This window comes from Macaca nemestrina, chromosome 12 (genome assembly GCF_043159975.1).
Source record: "Macaca nemestrina isolate mMacNem1 chromosome 12, mMacNem.hap1, whole genome shotgun sequence".
Lineage (NCBI taxonomy): Eukaryota > Metazoa > Chordata > Mammalia > Primates > Cercopithecidae > Macaca > Macaca nemestrina.
Window position 1 is genome coordinate 115,565,249 of NC_092136.1, and position 17,087 is coordinate 115,582,335.

At 45.1% G+C, this 17,087-nt stretch overlaps 1 long non-coding RNA gene across 2 annotated transcripts in view; it reads left to right on the top strand.

Annotated features, from left to right (window-relative positions):
* Positions 1-1,486: 1,486 nt before the first annotated feature.
* LOC105476452 (uncharacterized) overlaps positions 1,487-17,087 on the top strand; it is a 201,746-nt gene continuing 186,145 nt past the window's right edge. For both annotated transcript variants that reach the window (XR_011611088.1, XR_011611089.1), the window contains exon 1: positions 1,487-1,565. This is a non-coding gene — a long non-coding RNA (uncharacterized lncRNA). The remainder of the gene's footprint in view (positions 1,566-17,087) is intronic.

Here is a 17,087-nt window from a genome sequence, read left to right on the forward strand (position 1 = left end):
TAACCTAGGATCCTAATCCAGGTTTGTCGGGGTCCAGAGCTCATCCTCCTTATCCTTTTTCCTTCATATCCTGTTGTTTTCAAGGAAAGAGCACTAGCTTTAGAGTCAGAAAATCTCATTTTGAATCCTAGTACTGCCATTCACACGGTACAATCTCAGGCAAATCATGTAATTTGGTGTGTTCTGAATCTCATTTTTTCGGGGAATTTTTGTGAGGTGGGGAGTGGGTGGTACCAGGAAAGGGATCTGGCAGAGTGCATAAAGCATGTAACAGAGGCTGCACTCAGCAAGTGCACAGAACTTTCTGGTTCATCTAAACCCTACTAGGCATGTGTGCCCTTCCTAGCAGGGGTGTGGAGTTCAAAGCAGAGTTCACCATGCCCCTCTCCCTGGTGTTGCCATTCTAGTAAAATCAGATGAGCATGAACATCAAGGGCAATGTTGGTGGGAAAAAGAGCGCTGTTCAGCCCGAGGGTGTGTGTGAAAGTGGGCAAAAGGCCTTGCTTTGGAGTTGAGGGAGCTTAGGGGCCAATGCAATACAGATGAATTGCAGGTTTGTTGTTTTAACACCAGCTGGCACAGCTGAGTCCGTTTTCTCCCCTTGGGTCATCTCCTGGATAGGAGAGGGTGGGAATGTGGAGAAAGAATATCCAAAGCCTGTTAGAATCACTTTCTTAAAGACAGCAGATTCTGCAACCTTTTTTCATGACAGAACTGAGCTAAACTTTTTTTGTGTGTGTGTCCTCTAAGAATTGTCAGGAAAGTGGATGGAAGGTAAATAGCATCTGTATTTGTTCGGCCGGTTGTCACCTGTCCCTAAGTCTCCTTAGGTCTGCTGAGGAATTGGGAACTCCTTGAGGGTGCGGGGAGGGCTGGGGACCTCTAGATATGCCCTTTAGGGCAGGACATACAGATGGCATTTTATGTGAACTTATGGCCATGGTCATGTTCTGTACGTGAGGCACATGGAAAAATAGGTGCTAGTTACTTGCCTTGCTAAGGTTGGAAGAGTTATCCTTTTGTGTCCATGGCTAAAGGACCTTCTTGTCTTTTAAAGGTGCAAAGATTGGCACCATGGGCTGGTGGGAGAAAGCAAGTGTTTTAGGAGGAGAGAAGGGGGAGCAGTGAGCAGGAGCCAAGGCCTCCCTTTGCCAGCCCCAATCACACCCCCTCCTCTTCACAGAAGTCTTCATTTCTCTGTTCCTAAATTGCACACATTGATCTGCTGTGTACAAAGTTGCAAAGCAAGTTGGCAGGAGTACTGGAGTGTATCAGGTCTACCAGGGAATAAATACACTTGGGTTTTTACTTTAAATGAGGGGAGAGCTGGGGAGTGGCTTGACAGCCATGGGGAGCCCAAGCATTGGTTTCCCATCAAACAAGCCCCTTTGTAGATTGGAGCTGTCAGTCACTGCCAGCCCTTGGGTCCCCGCCCCTGGGGACAGGCGTCCCCACCCACGCTGCTGGCCTGCCACTTTGGAGAAGAGGCGTGGGTGGCTAGGCTGCTGGGAGGAGAGTCTTGAACAGGAGTCTACTCTCTGCACATTCAAGGCCTTGTCACTAAGGTAGGAGCCTTTCTAAGGGGAAGGAGAGAGGCCGGGTCTCCTGGGAACAGACCCTGGTCGGAAGCTCTGGGCTTTTCACACCTGAGTGACCTGGGTAGAGCCTGTATCCGATGTTACCTTTTCTGATATTAATATCTTGATTAATTCCAGACCAATTGTTTAAAAACAAAACAAAAACAAAAACATTTCCTAGCCTTTGCAAACCACCTACTCTTCTCTGAGAACGACTTTGATTGAAGTTTGAAGTTTTAAGGTTCAGCTGTTTTCAAGTTACTTGTTATTAGAAAATGTAGCAATTTCCCCCTAGTAAAGAAAGAAAAGGTCCTTCCTCCGGTCTTTCCCTCCTCCCCTCCCCCCTCCCCGTCTCCTGGTGTGTCGTAACTTTAAAAAGGCCTGCAAGATATAGTTATTTATTCTTCTCCATCCTTCCCTCAACTCGATTTTGGGCTGAGGCCAAAACTTGGGGGAAACAAAGAAGCAGCCATCCGAACAGTCTCCTTCAAAGCAAGTACTTGCGCCCGGTCCTGCTGCCCTCCTGATGCTGCAGTGCGAGGGTCGGCGGGAGTGGGGGATGATGAGATGGGGGGCAGGGGGTGTGCGCAGCACCCGCCAGTGCACGGGCCGTCCCCAGCCCGTGCCGGAACTGAGTGGTTATGAAAGGCCCTCTTGTTTTGGGAGGCAGGCAGTCCGGAGGGAGCCTCCTCGGAAGGTAATTGCCTACTCCCAGGGTTGGCCTTGCTGAAATTTATAGCTCCGCTCAATAAAGCTATTGTGCGGCTCCTTAGGAAGCCATGGGGGTGGATTATTGCTTGGGAGCCGGGAGACATGGAACCCATACAGGGCCGGGGACCCCTGCTGGGGCACGCACGGGCTGAGAGGTTGGTGTCCCCACCCCTCCCTCATCCTCCAGGCTGTGCCTCTTTTCAGAAGGAGGCTGCGGGTACCTTCGTGCCCTCTGGAATGCTGAGCAGCTTGGCCCCGATCTCTGCTCCGGCTCCAGATGAGATGAGGAGGCCCTGGGAGGGAGGTCTTGCTTGGAAAGGACGGATGCAAGGGGCTGGTCCCCAAAAGAGAGCAGGAGCTCTTTCTGTCAGACCAGCTGCACTTCATTAAAGCCAGAGGTCTAACCGATCTGTTGCTACTGGGACTTTCGTTTTTCTCCCCTGATTTATTTTATTGCTATTCTGAGAGGTAAACATACACATACCCCTCAACAACTCCAAGGCATAATGAAAAAAAAAAAAAAAAAAGATTGGTTTCAGAAAGCTGGGGAGGTCAGAGCAAAGGCCCCAAGCCTAACCTGGAATTTCCCTGTGGGGCGGATTAAAAGCAATTGAGCCCCAAGCAGGGACCATCCTGGCTCACCTGACTGATCCCTCGCCTTCAGCCCCCTCAACTCGGCTGCAATCTTCTTAGGAGAGCAGAGCTGAGTTTAGGAGGCCATGCCCGGAGCAAGCAGCTGAGAGGCAGAGCAGGCCTGTGCTAGGAGAGGTTGGATGATGGGTCCAGGACAGCCCAAGGATTGAATGCAGAGGCAGTGGGAAGAGGGGCAGATAGAGAGGACCTTGGTGACTCGCAGCAGCAGAAATTCGAGTTTAGGTGGAGGGTGGGATGAAGGACTCGGTCCCAGCTCCATGCATTGGCCAGGCAGGGTTGCGAGGTCTCTGCTCAAAGGGGTCCCTGAGATGGGTGTAGGGAGAAGCCTGCAGGTGGGCCCAACTGGTTCAGAGACACTCTGGGGGGCCCAGGCCTGGCAGGAACTCAACCCCTCTTAGGTCTTGCCATTATCAGCACTTATTTGTCCCTTGCCTCAACAAGGCTCAAATTAATCACTCCTGCCTCAAAATTAAAAGGAAAAACTATAAACAGTCCCACTGATTCATGAGTTCTGTTCAGAGCGGCTGCAGCAGCAGCCCAAGGGGAAGTCGCAAGGCATCCCAGCTGGGAGTTCAAGCAGAAGTGGCCTGTGCGTGTAAACACCGTGTCCTGTGGCCGATTTTGGTGTTGTAAGGGGTATATTTGTTAAATTCCAGTCGATATTCAAGGGGCCCTGTGTTTACTCCATTAGGAAACCAGATAGAGCTAATCAATGCTAGAAGGACTCTAGTTAACTCCTAAGGGAAGGCAAATACAAACAGCGGTATTCAAATCAATGTAAAATTCCCCCCACTGCACTTGGGTTGGTGGCCACCAGCAGGCCCATGCAGCGAGCCTGGCCTGACAGCTGGAGCCAGGCTCCTCCCTGGGGCTCAAGATTGGATTAAAGGCCTCCTGGAAGTCAGGGCTCGGCTGGATTCTGAGGCTGGCTCAGGTTCCATAGTACCTGTGGGCCTTGGGCAAGTCAGCTGGCCTCCCTGACCCTTAGTCTCTTCATCAGAAGGGTAACCACTCGTATTGAAATGAAATGGAAAGTTCATAGAGGGCTTTCATTATCTCTCCTGATATTTGCTGCCCCTTGAGGTGGGCATCATTGTCATTATTTCCATTTCACAGGAAAGGAAAATGAAGCGCAGAGACCTTAAATAACGGAACTGAGGCCACACAGCAGATAAACAGCTGTGTCTAAATCCATGTCCTTTGACTCCAAGCCACACGTGCTTTTCCCTAGGCCATACCATTCCTTGAAGGACTTTTGCATAGCATTAGTGCATATCATCTATCCAACACCCAGAGGTCGTTATTACTATTACGATCATTTTCCAATGAAAAAGTAAAGCTTGAAGTTCAGAGATGCAAGGGTCCAAGGTCCTGTAGATTATGCAAGTCCCGAGCACGAACACTCTGCTTGATCACATCATATTGCATCTGTCAAGGGAGTGACTTGGAAGAGCTGATATCTGGTGTCTTTTCTACGTCAAACATACTGCAATGTTTTAATTTTCTTTCCTAACCTCACCTTGTAGGATTTCTTCCTCTTGTACCACTACAGTCACAAATCAAAGTCAAGTGACTCTACATGAGAGAGCAGGGAAACATGGAGAGAATGAGCCCAGTTTGGTGCTGAGAGAGTGGCTCTCTCAGCTGCCTTGCACCTGCCCTCCCTGGCTCAGGAATATTCCTCTCTGGTCTTCGGGGCAATTCTTCAGAGACAGCCATTCCTACAACTATTCGTCTTAGTTTATCTACAGAGATCATCCACGGAGCTCAGCGGTCAGCTATCTGGGATCCTTGTTGGATGCTAGATCCAGGGCTATGTGACCTTTATAGCTCCCCAAGCCCAGGGTTGTGTGTTTTACCAGTAGCCAAAGATGGCTCCGTAGGGTGAATTCACCGTCGAGTTAAAATCTGCTTGACTATTATTGTGGACATTACTCAGTTTGTGTCTCTTTTTGTGGGGTGCTGGTTAGTTTGACCCAAGCCTCAGGGGAGATCTTCCAAGGATTTACTTGAGAAGAGATTTCTCCCTCTCCTTTGAAAAGGAAATGGCCAGTATTGCCCTTCCTCCCCAATATTACTTCCCAGTGTTCATTTTTGAACTCTGCAGAGTGAGCCTGGAAGAGTTAGCGAGGGCTCCCTGATTATTACGGATAGTCATTTCTTACTTTGATGGGTTGTTTTATATAAAGTTTACAGATAGTGTCCACCCATAGTATCTCATCTAACGCTCAAAATCAACATGGGGTACACAGTTACTTCTATTTCTGTCCTATATATAAAGAAACTGGGACCTAGAGAGTCCAGGGGATTTGTCCAAGGTCATGCACTGAAAGGGGGCAGAGCAAAATTAGAACTCAGACTCCCCAACTCTGTCCAGACCTTTCTTTACATAAGCAGTGATGTTCTTCAAGCTGTCCTGATTTGAAATATTATATAGGTGGAATGCAGTGCTTCTGGGGACTGTGGTTTCGGGTGGTCCACTTCCACCTTATAACAGAAGCAGCTGTGGCTTAAGACGTGAGGTTTTAGGGTCTCTCTATTCCTAGAATGTAGGACAATGCTGCTCACATAGTAGGCCGCCATAAATGTTTGATGTGTAAATGAGCAAATGAATAATTGAATGAGTAGACCTCAGCTTTCCCGATTCCTAGTCAAATTTGCCTCCCACTACACCACTCTGCTTCCTGCAGTTTCATTGATCTGAAAATCTAAAATCAGTTTTCAGACCTTAAAAAAAATAAAAATAAAAAGCCAATGGACCTTTTGCTGAGTGGAAACGCAAGAAACAAGTTAAGAAGGTGGGGACAGGAAAGAGATTTTCTACGTGGAAGAAATTGAGGCAGGGTCCTGTTTGCACTACAATTGAAGGACACCCAGCCCAAGGAGCTGTCCTTGATCGCATCCCTGACTCCTCATCTCTGGGCAGGGGAGGCGAGAGCCAATCCCATCCCTTCTGCTGTTGGACACGTAGGACTTTGGCCTCCAGCCAGAACCCATGCTTCAGAACAGAGGAGGACCACTAAGCAGGAAATGTGGCCGCCTCATTCACAACCTCTTCTGAATTTCATTTGTGACAAACCACTCTTCATAAACCTCAGAACTGCCCGTCGTCACCGGGGTGAGGGACGCAATGCTGCTGAGAGGGAAAAACAATTAGAAATACAATTAGTGTTATAAAAGCTGGTCATAAATATTGGAGTTCTCTCTCTGGAGAGGAGGGACAAGATGACAGCTCACAATTCCTTGTATTGACAAAAGAGGAAACAGTCCATGAAACTGGTCATTTGCCTGGGTATTTTTATCTATCAGATCCCAGAGTAGGAACAAGGGAAGCATGAATGATTGGATTAGCTGCCCAGCCTTTATGTGCTTTTGCAGCATCAGCAATATGCAGTTACTGCAACCCACACACAGACGTGGCATGCACACACACACAACACACACACACACACGCATACACATACACACACACCAGCGTAGGAGGAGACCCTCGCATGCAGTTAGGCAGAGACGACTATGGGCTCGGACACTCCCATCCCACAACAGACAGGGATGAACTCACCGAGTTCAGATGTAGAGAAAACTGAGTATCCTTCCCTCCGAGTTGTTTCTCCTCATTCCTGGAGGAGAATGACAGAGCCAAAGGCATCCTATAACACCCCATCTCTCTCTCAAGGGCCTGAACCCCTTGTGATGCCCTTTGAGTTGGTATTGTTTGTGCCTTGGCCTTTCCTTCCAAGAGTCCATTTGGTTGTTCCTTGGGTGGTCTTGGCTCTACAACATGCTCGATGTGGCAAGGCCTGTTCATTTGGCAGCCCCAAACTCTCCAGTGTTTAGCTTCTCTGTTTCCACTTTCTGCAACTCCAGGGCACCTCTAGGCCCCCTGGTGGGGCTGGTGGGGGTTGAGCAGGGCAGAGGGTGAGTATGAGGGCTGCAAGTTCCCCGTACTATTTGGGACAGAGGTCCCCCTCTGCAGGCATGTGCAACCACCTGGCATCTATGCCAACCAGCAGGAAGCAGAGCTCCCCTTGCCGAGGGCACTGTGCCAGCATGGCAGATGGGCATGTGTGTCAGCTGCCAAGGGATCTCCAATAGGATCCAAATAGGTCTGCATTTTTGGAGGGCAGGATATTCTCTCCTTTCGCTCTTCGTCTTACATACAGGACCAGCTGATGAAAAACCATCTATCTCATATTGCCTTGGTTCCTCTGTGCATCTGATTCCACTTGCCCCCATTATTGGCCTCTAAACTTTTTCCTTAGTGGGGAGGATGAAAAGGTAGATAGAATGCACATACCCTTCTTCCACTATTTGCATATACCTACATATGTTCTGAGGATGTGCACCTCTGTACAGAGAAGCATGGAATCCCGAAATCTGCCAGCTGAGGCATCTTTCTCTCTCCTGACAAATGATCATGCAATTTCAGGTTGATTACTGGAAAGTGGTGGGAAACCCACTGCCTCATGGGCAGTTCCTCCTTTGTTGGCTAATAGTTGTTGGACAATTTTATTCCATAATACAAAATTTGCATCCAGATTAATTCCAGCTTTTGCCCTGGAGCAACTGAGAACAAATCTGCCTTCTCTTCCCATATGACAGGTCTTCAAATATTTTAAACCAATGTTCACATCCCTGAAGAATCTTTCCTTCTCCAGGCTAAGTATTTCCTGTCCCATCAATTCCTACATACTTTGAGTGACAAAGGATCCAGATTACTTGTCAGGATTGTATAGTGGAGTTTTGAAATAACAGGTGCTGAATTCAGATAGACTTAAGTTCTAATCACCCTCATTCACGGGGGTTGACTGAATGGAGACTTGGTGGTCATGGCCTTAGCTGTCATCAATTACAATTCAATTACCTGGATTAGATTAAACAGCATTTACTGAACTGTTGCTAAGTGGTAAGGGACCTATTCTTATTAAAAATGAGTATTATTTATATTTTGGAAATTAAAAAGCAGGTACATAGAGGTAGCCTAGCTTCCTTTGGATCTATGCTAGTCTATGACAAAGCAAGGAAAAGTGGTAGCTTTTGAACCTGTGGCTTTTGTTTCCAAGTGAAGCACGCTCCCATGACCAGCGCAGTTGCTACACTGGAGACTGAGTGGAGAATTGGAAGTGCATATGGTGTGCATATGTAACTATAGACGTATACAGCAAAAAGTTGAAGGCTAGGCTAGCCAACACTTGTCAACACAGTTATTCCAAGAGTAGGGGAGAAAGTGGGCCAGGAGGAATGGAAGGGAACTTTCACTCTTTACTGTCTATACTCTTGTATTGTTTGAATGTTTTTAAGAATACAATATATTCGACTAATTCTCATGTATTTAAAACACACATAAGAGGCTTATCACTCAGACTGTCCTTTCAAGTAGGTTAAAATCCAGTGGGTGAGTGGGTGAGCCAAAGTTACCCAAGAATAAAGAGAAGTCCTCATTGTGAGAGACAGTATAGTCTGGTGGCTAAAATAATGGACTTTGGAGCTCCAGAGTCCGGATTCCAATCACAGCTTAATCTCTTCTTAATGCTATAATGTTTTTAATGTGGACAAGTTAACTGATCTCTTCATTCCTCCATTTCTTCATTTATAAAATGTAGATAATAATTTTTAGTGTGTATCATATAGGTTATTTCTGTCAAGAATAAAGAACTCCTTCCATTTTAAAAATTGAGGTATAATTTACATACATTAAAATTAACTCTTTCTATTGTACAGCTTATGAGTTTTGACAAATGCATAAAGTCATATAACCACTACCACAGTGAAGATATAGAAAAATTTCATCAATCACCCACATCCCCTTGGGTCCCTTTGCTTTCAGTCACTCTCCCACCCTCAGTCCCTGGAAACCATGAATCTGTTTTCTGTTTCTATAGCTTGCCTTTCCCAGAATATCTTATAAATGTAATATATATAGCCTTTTGAGTCTGGCTTCTTTCACTTCGCATAATAAATCTGAGATTTATCCATGTTGTTGTATATGTCAGTAGTTCATTTCTTTTTATTGCTGAGTAGATTCCACTTATGATGTACTATAGTTTGTGTACTTGTTCACTAGATGAAGGACATTGGGCTTGTTTCCAGTTTTTGGTGATTATGGATAAAGTTTCTATAAGCATTCACATATAGGTTTCGTGTGAACATAAGTTTATTTCACTTGGTAAATACTGCAATTGCTATGTCACATGACAAGTATGTATTTAGCTTTATAAGAAACTGCCAGACTGTTTTCCAAAATGGCTATATCATTTTGCATTCTTACCAGTAATGATAGACAATTTCAGTTGTCTCATATTCTCCCAGGACTTGGTATTGTCATTTATTTATTTATTTATTTATTTATTTATTTATTTACTTATTTACTTTTTATTTTAGCCATATAAATAGATATGCAGTGCATCTCATTATAGTTTTAATTTGTATTTTTTTTTCTTAAAAAAATTTAAAAATAGAGACAGGATCTCACCATGTTGCCCAGGCTGGTCTTGAACTCCTGGGATCAAATGCTCCTCTCACCTCAGCCTCCCAAAGTATTGGAATTACAGGCATGAGCCACCAAACCCAACCTTAATTTGTATTTCTTTAATAAATAGGTTGAACATATTTTCATGTTATTGTTTGCTATTTATGTATCTTTGGTGAAATGTTCATTGCTTATTTTTTTTAATGTGTTGGTTTTTTTCTTATTGTTGAGTTTGAAAGTTGTTGGTGTATTCTAGATTTAAGTCCTTTTTCATATATGTGTTTTGGAAATATCTTCTCCAAGTCTGTGACTTATTTATTAATTCCTTCAAGAGTGTCTTTTAAAGAGAAGTTTTTAAGAGTTGATAAAATTCACTATACCATGGATCATGGTTTTGGTGTCACATCTAAGAGATCCTTACCTAACCTAAGGTCACAAAAGTTTTCTGTTATGTTTTCTTCCAAAAGTTTTATAGTTTTAGGTTTTATGTTCAGGACTATGTTTCATTTTGGGTTGTATTGTGTATATGGTGTGAGGTAAGGGTAGAGACCTCTGATGTCACAGCTGCTGTTGGGCTTCTTGGATCCTCCATCTTCCTCTTGGCCATGCTGTTCATATTTTTTAAAGACGTTTTATGTAATGCCTATGCTAAAATTTACATTCCTGCCTAACTAGCTGTCTTCTGCTGCCCTAGGCATTTCTTTGACTCAGGTAGGATGGAGTTGCAATCTTTCCAGGCTACTCAGTAGCTATTTCCTACTCATAGCATCAAAGCATGCCAAGAGCTGAAAGTTGCTTTTTGTGCAGACCTTGAAGTATAGATTCAGCAAGGGCTCCAGATGTTAACATTTCTACCCAAGACATCTGCTATGGTTTGGATATTTGTCTCTTCCATACCTCATGTTGAAATTTGATCTCCATTGTTGGAGGTGGGAACTGGTGGTAGGTGTTTGGGTCTTGGGGGCGGATCCCTCATGAATAATGCCATGGTCGGGTGTGTGTGTGGTGGGGTGAGTGAGTTCTCTAACCATGTGATCTCTTTGTACATGCTGGCTTCTCTTCCACTTTCTGCAGGGAGTTGAAGTAACCCGATGCCCTTACCAGATGCAGATGCCAGTCTTGAACTTCTTAAGCCACCAGAATTGTGAGCCAATAAATCTATTTTCTTTATAAACTGCCCAGGCTCAGATATTCTGTTAGAGCAACACAAAGTGCACTAAAACAGTACCCAAACAAGACTTAGATGCCTAAGCTTGGGCCAGAAGAAAATAGAATTATTAGAGTCTTTAGCTTGAAAAGGTCCCTGGAAAATTTCTTTGTCCCTATTCCTTTGCCACTGGTCAGGATCTCACACAAATTGTCCCAGATAGAAGAGTCCCCAAAAGATGGTGCAACCTTCCTTGATTATTATCTCAAGTGTCAATCTGGATTTAGGTATTTTGGTATTGGTATTTAGGCGTATGGTATCTATGGAGAGGTAGTTAGTCAGTGGGCAGAAGCAAGCTGTGGGATCAGGAAGAGACCAGAGATAGGGTGGAGATAGGATGGAGAGAATGAAATTGGAAATCCAAGCGCCTAAGCTCTCTCACACTCCAACCAATCTAAACATGAAGGTGCTGCTCTGGGGCAGACACAGCAGGGATCCTGTCATGTTTCCTTGGCTAAATTACTACGTGCCCTCAGGCTGCTACTCCTTTCTGCGAAATGGGGGAACTAGTAACCACCATCACTGCCATCATCTCCACCACCACCACAACTAACCTTTATCAGTGTTTTCTATCTGTCAGGCTCTTCTTGCGCATTTTCTCATCCAATACTAACAATAACCTGAGGGAAATGTTCTTATCATGTTCATTTTACAGATGAGGAAGTAAAGGCTCAGTGAGGTTAAGAAATGTGCCCAAAGTCATAAATCCCCTAATGTCCCCCTGAAAGGATGAAACTATATCAGTGGAAGTCCTACCCACCGCTCCTCCAGTTTATAGATGATCAATACATGCTAACATAAGCATAAAGCTCAAGCTTCCTAAAAGGAAATAAAATGATTTAGATTCATGGAATACAGCAAAGACCACAGACTTTCAGGGAGATAGGGATACTGGGTTCTCAACCCAGAACTTGCTCTAAATCATCCAGAAAGTCGAACTTGTCTTGTCTAGGACTTCATTTCTCCCTTGTTAAAATAAAGGCTCAGCTGAGAGGATTTCTCAGATTCTTCCAGGTGCTAACCTTCTGTGATTTTATGATTCTTATTTTCTTTGTCTGTGCCTTCAGATTCACAAAGAGATGTTAAATTGGATTAGAAGTTACCGGAGATGGACTCCACTGGTATTGAGAGAAGAGTGAGAAGATGCAGGCTTTGTTTACATGGAAAGGGGCAGGATGCAGATCAGAATGATTTCTCCACTTGTTTCTGTTTCTCTATATCTCACACATCTTTCAAGACTCTTCGCTTAAGGTCCACATTGTCTGGGAGGCCTTCCAGTACCAACTTGGTAAATGGACTTCTTTGTAAATATAATCTCTGTGTGCAGCACAGTTTGAGCTGCATTAATTAATTCATTAATGTACTTACTTATACCTGCCTTGTGCCAAAGTGGCATTACGGTGGCTTACACAGATATGTGAAACACAGTGCCATAACACATATTAGAAGGAAATGGGAAAGGAAAACAGAAGAACAAACGAAGGAATGTCACAGGGGATCACGAATGAGGCCAATCCAGGGATGCAGAACTTGAAGCCCCTAAACACCTACTACTGGCAGGCTGTGATTCAGAATCTAAAGTTTCTGGCAGCCAATATGAACAAGGTAGTCCAGTCAGTCTCACAATTTACAATGCCTGTGATATGAGAGAAAAAGAAGGAAAGAAAGGAAGAGGGAAGAGAGAGAGAGAAAAGAAGAGGAAGGAGGTAGAGGAAGAGGAGGAGGAAGGGGAGAAGGAGGGAAGGAAGGAGGGAGAGAGGGAAGGAAGGAAGGAAGGAAGGAAGGAAGAAAGGAAGGAAAAAAGGAAGGAAGGAAAGAAAAAAGAATGTTCAGAAGGAGCCCAACTTTTCCTGATGCTGAACCAGAAAGAGCTTTTCCTTGAGTCCTTCCTAAGAGCTCTGTGTTACGTGATGAACAGCATCCTCACCACCCTCACAGTAGACTGGCTCCTCATTCCTTGAGGCTGCTCCCTGTAGCATCATCCTTCAACACAGGCCAAAATTCAGCTCAGAAAAGCAGCTCCACAGGGGACCAGAGGAATATGGTCCGATAGACAGCTCTCTGCTGACCTGGCTAAACCCTGGGGCCCTTGTTAATATTTCTAGAGGGATGAATGTACTGCATCCCCTTCAGGCAATGTTTCATATAGTTGGTCTCTCTCAGCTGAGTTTTTGATGGACACTTCACGGCAATGAGTTCGAGAGTATATTCCCTGCCAAGTACCTGAAGTGCAGCTATTGGGTTGCCAATTAAAGATGGACCCATATGCCTTATAAACACACAAACAGTTGAAATCCATCAACATTGGAGTAGGGTTGTCATTGTCTTACCAACATTGATGAGCCTAACTAGGACCTACACCTGATGAGAGGGCTACCCCCTTGGCTCTGAGCTGAGCTGAAGGAGTTTGCAGAGTGTTTGATTGGCCTGCCAAGCCCCCAAGCCGAGTGTCTGTCCTACAGGGTGTAGTGATTGCTCTGAGAATGGAGACCCTTGGATCTTGCCATTTCTAAAATGAGAGGTTTTGTCTATAGGATCTCCAAGTTCCCCACCAGTGTGAACAATCCTAATTCTAGAAGGAAACTACTCCACGGGAGGAGGGCTGTTAAACACTGGAAAAGCCTACCATTGGAACGGTAAGATTGCCTGCCCCAGAGTTGTAGAGATCCATGCTATCTGGGGGAAATTGGAACAAATCTGCTTGGAGGCAGGGGGCTGGCCTATGGCCTCTGGAATGCTTACCATGATGCGCTTGGTTCCTCTATCTGTGTCTTAAGTGTGCATGGCCTGGCGACAGTTGTCTGTGTTCACTTGGGTCCACACCTCCCTCTTCGTGTGAAGACGTGTGTTTACACGAGTCCATCATTATTTTCCCCCTCCCCGCAGTAGCAGCTGTGTCACTGAGAGCCCCTCTCCAGAGTCTTTGCTGGGAAATGTATCATACAGCACAGTACGCCCCTCATAAAAATACAGTAAGTGGCCCTGCAAGTGGTCAGCACAGTAATGACTCCAACCTAGTGGTGTTCTTGGAGGGGCCTCTTCGGAAGCAAAGCTGAGAAGACAGAACTGAAATCTTTGGGGTAATTAGGTCTCTGGTGTGCAGAAACCTCTTAAATCATTGAGTCAGAAAGGATCTGGTCTTGAAATCATACATCAGGCCAGACTGAGTATGCTCAGTAAGTATGCTCAGTATGAGCTCCCAGTAAGCAGGCAGTTGGCCATGTGGCAGCACCTCTTCATGTTTCTGCATCGTAGCTCCCCCTCCACGGAGACCCACCCTGACCCACATAAGAACACAGTTGTTACTTAGGAGGCACAGGGAGGCTGAGCTAGGGAGCTGATCTTCATGCCTTGGGGGCCGGGCCCTGCAAGCTTAATAGATGGTCTTTTGTCTGGAGGGTGCATGGATGAGGCGTTCATGGAGTAGAAGGATGGCTGGGATAACTGAACAAAAATTTCTTTCACCTTGTGGGTCCTTGTCAAGGACCTAAAGGAAAACTTTCAACCCACTTCCTTCTAATTCTCCAACCGCCCCTTTCTCCCGCCTCAGCCAGAGATGGGGCCTTGTGAGAGGGTGAAAGATTGGCAGGAGTGGTGAGTGTAACTCATAAGAGGGGCAAGAGTGGGCTGACCTCACTCCCAGCCTTCAGCCTTCCCTGCTTCCTCTTAGATGGAGCGGGATGTGGGGCTCTCCTGGGTTCTTCTGGGTTCCCAAGAGTCCTGGCTCCCACCTCCTTGTTTTTCCCTTGAGGGCTCAGTGGGAGGCCCCAGCTAAAAGGCTGATTCCTGCCAGGGCTGCCAGCAAGCCGGGCCAGGTAGCAGTTAAGGACAATAAAAGCAATCAGGGAATTCTGGGGCTGCAGTGGCACGCAGACCTTCAGGGCATTTAGGGAAAGTAGATTAAGAAATCTTTTTCCAGATAAGAGAGCCCTGTAAGGAGGCCAAAGAAAGGGAAATACACACCCCTTTGATCACAAGGGATTGTAATTACTCAGATATTGATTGGGATAATAAGTTTGCCAAAACTCTAGAGAAGGAGAGATATTCCTGCAGGTATTTTGCTTTTGCAGAATTTGCTGAGCTCTCCTGTGAAGTCAAAGTCAATTTGGAGGCCTAGGCCTGGCCCTGGAGCCCAGAAAATGGGAGTTGGAGGCCTTTTCTTTCTGGCAGGAGTTCATTGCAGGCCCGGCCTCACCACGCTCCCTCCAGGGGTTGTTAACACTATCATTATTAGCACGATCATTGCCATTATTAATAACCCTTGGGGCCTAATGGGGTTGAGAGTGCAGTGAGGAGAACTGAGGTCAGCCTCCAGAACAGCGTAAGGCCCTCAGCCTGGATTCCAGAATCTTCTCCAGTAGTTTCCCTACCTCTCTTCTAGAAGCCCTCTCTTTCAAATTTCCTCTGTACCATACCCCCAACTTGTGCATGTGTGCATACATACACACACATATGCGTATACACATGTGTACATACCCTACCTATACTCCAGCCACCCTGATCTTCCCACAATTCTCACACATGCCCACCTGTCACACACAGTTGTGGAATTAGAGCTTTGGCTTCAGGGTCATGCAGACCTGAGTTCAAATCCTGCTCTGCCACTTACTAGCCCTGCAATCCTGAGCAAACCACTTCACCTTTCTCAGCCTCAGAGTCATTTGCAGAATGGGAATAATATTAGCACCTACCTCATCCCGCATACTTGTTGAGAGGATTAGATGAGATGATATAAAGCATTTTGCTCAGTGCCTGCGTTATAAGAAGTGCCTCATTTGAGTATTAGCTATTGCTTTTGTTATTCTACAGCCTTCCTCTGAGATTTTGCACGAATCATTGCTTCTGCAAAGTTTTCTCTCATCATAGTTGTGAACCAAGGCTCTTGTCAATCTTTCAGGCCTAGCCAAGATCTCAACTCTGTCCCTTCCAGAATCTTCTCCTTTTGCTTCCAGTTGTCTGTATCTCTTATAGCTCTTAATCACAGTTTGCTTTGAGTTCCGATTTTGGACTTGAGGAGGACAGGGATTATATCTTCCTCTTTTTATCTTCCTTACTCCAATTCCAGAGTTTAGCACTCTACACACCTTTATATATAGTAAGTGTGCAATATGTTTTTGATTTTTTGTAATAATAGATATCATTTACTGAGCAATTATTATGTGCCTTTCTTTTTGCATACATTATCACATTTAATCCTCATAACAATACTGTCATGTAATTATCTACATGAAGCAATTAAAAAAGGATTTCTCTTTTATACATATGGGAAACAAGACTCTGGAGAGATGAAATCATTTACTGGTCACATAGCTGATGAGTGGATGAGCTTTGCTCCAAACACAGGACTATCAGTTTCCAAAGACTGTGTATTATGTGCAACTAGGCTAAACCCAGCGCATCTTTCATTGGTCATATCCTAACCGCCAGGTAGGCTGCACACTCAGCAACTTCCAGCTCTTAGCATGCTGTGGTTCTATGAATGGGAAATAGCTACTGAGTAGCTTGGAATTGTAATTCCATCCTGCTTGAGTCAAGAAATGCCCAGGGCAGCAGAGGCCAGCCTAGTTAAGCAAGGATGTAAATATTAGCACAGGCATTACGTGAAAGGTCTTTAAAGAATATAAACAGCCTGGCAAAAGGGGAAGATGGAGGATCCAAGGAGTCCAGCAACAGCCATAGCGTCAGAGGCACTTTGAAGAATATGGTGTGATGAAGTGCCAGGAGGACTTGCCTGTCAACGAAAGACTCTCTAATACATCTCAGCTGACAAAAAGCAGGAGAGAAGGTCAGTTCCAATAGAAAAAAATGCTGATGAGGAACTGAGATTGAGGAGATAGCAGAAACTTGGCATTAGAGTTCCACAAGTCCGGAAAGACAAGAGTGAAGGGGTACATGAAAATTAATGACTGATAATGCTAATAATAATAACATTGATTGATAATGTGATTGCTATGTGCCCAGCACCATGCAGTGTAAGGAGGCGAGTAGCTGTGTAGCCATAACACCATAGACATGATTATTTCAGAACCCAAGTTCACTCCTTTTTCATCTTTCTTGACTGTTGATACTTAAGGGGACTCCCAACCTCATCTGATTCTTTCAACAAGCATTTATCTTATGTCTACTCTGTGCATGCCCTAGGATGTGCCCTGGGGAGATGGGTGAAACTTGTCCCTGGAGGAACTCACAGTCTACTGGTGGACAAGGAACATACATATCTACAATGGAGTGGCATGTTTGTTATTAGAGATGTTTGTTATTATTAGTGTACACGTGTTTTGGGAAATGGGAGGAAGATTTCAGAGAAGAGGTGGTATCTGAGTGGAGAATACTTTTAAGGATGGGTGGAGAGTGAGGGGAGCGCATTGTGAGCAGAGGCGACAGTTTCATAAAAGCTTGAGGCTGTGACAATATACGTTATGTTCAAAATGGCTAAACGGGGACCCCTGAATGTCTAGGATTGGGATAT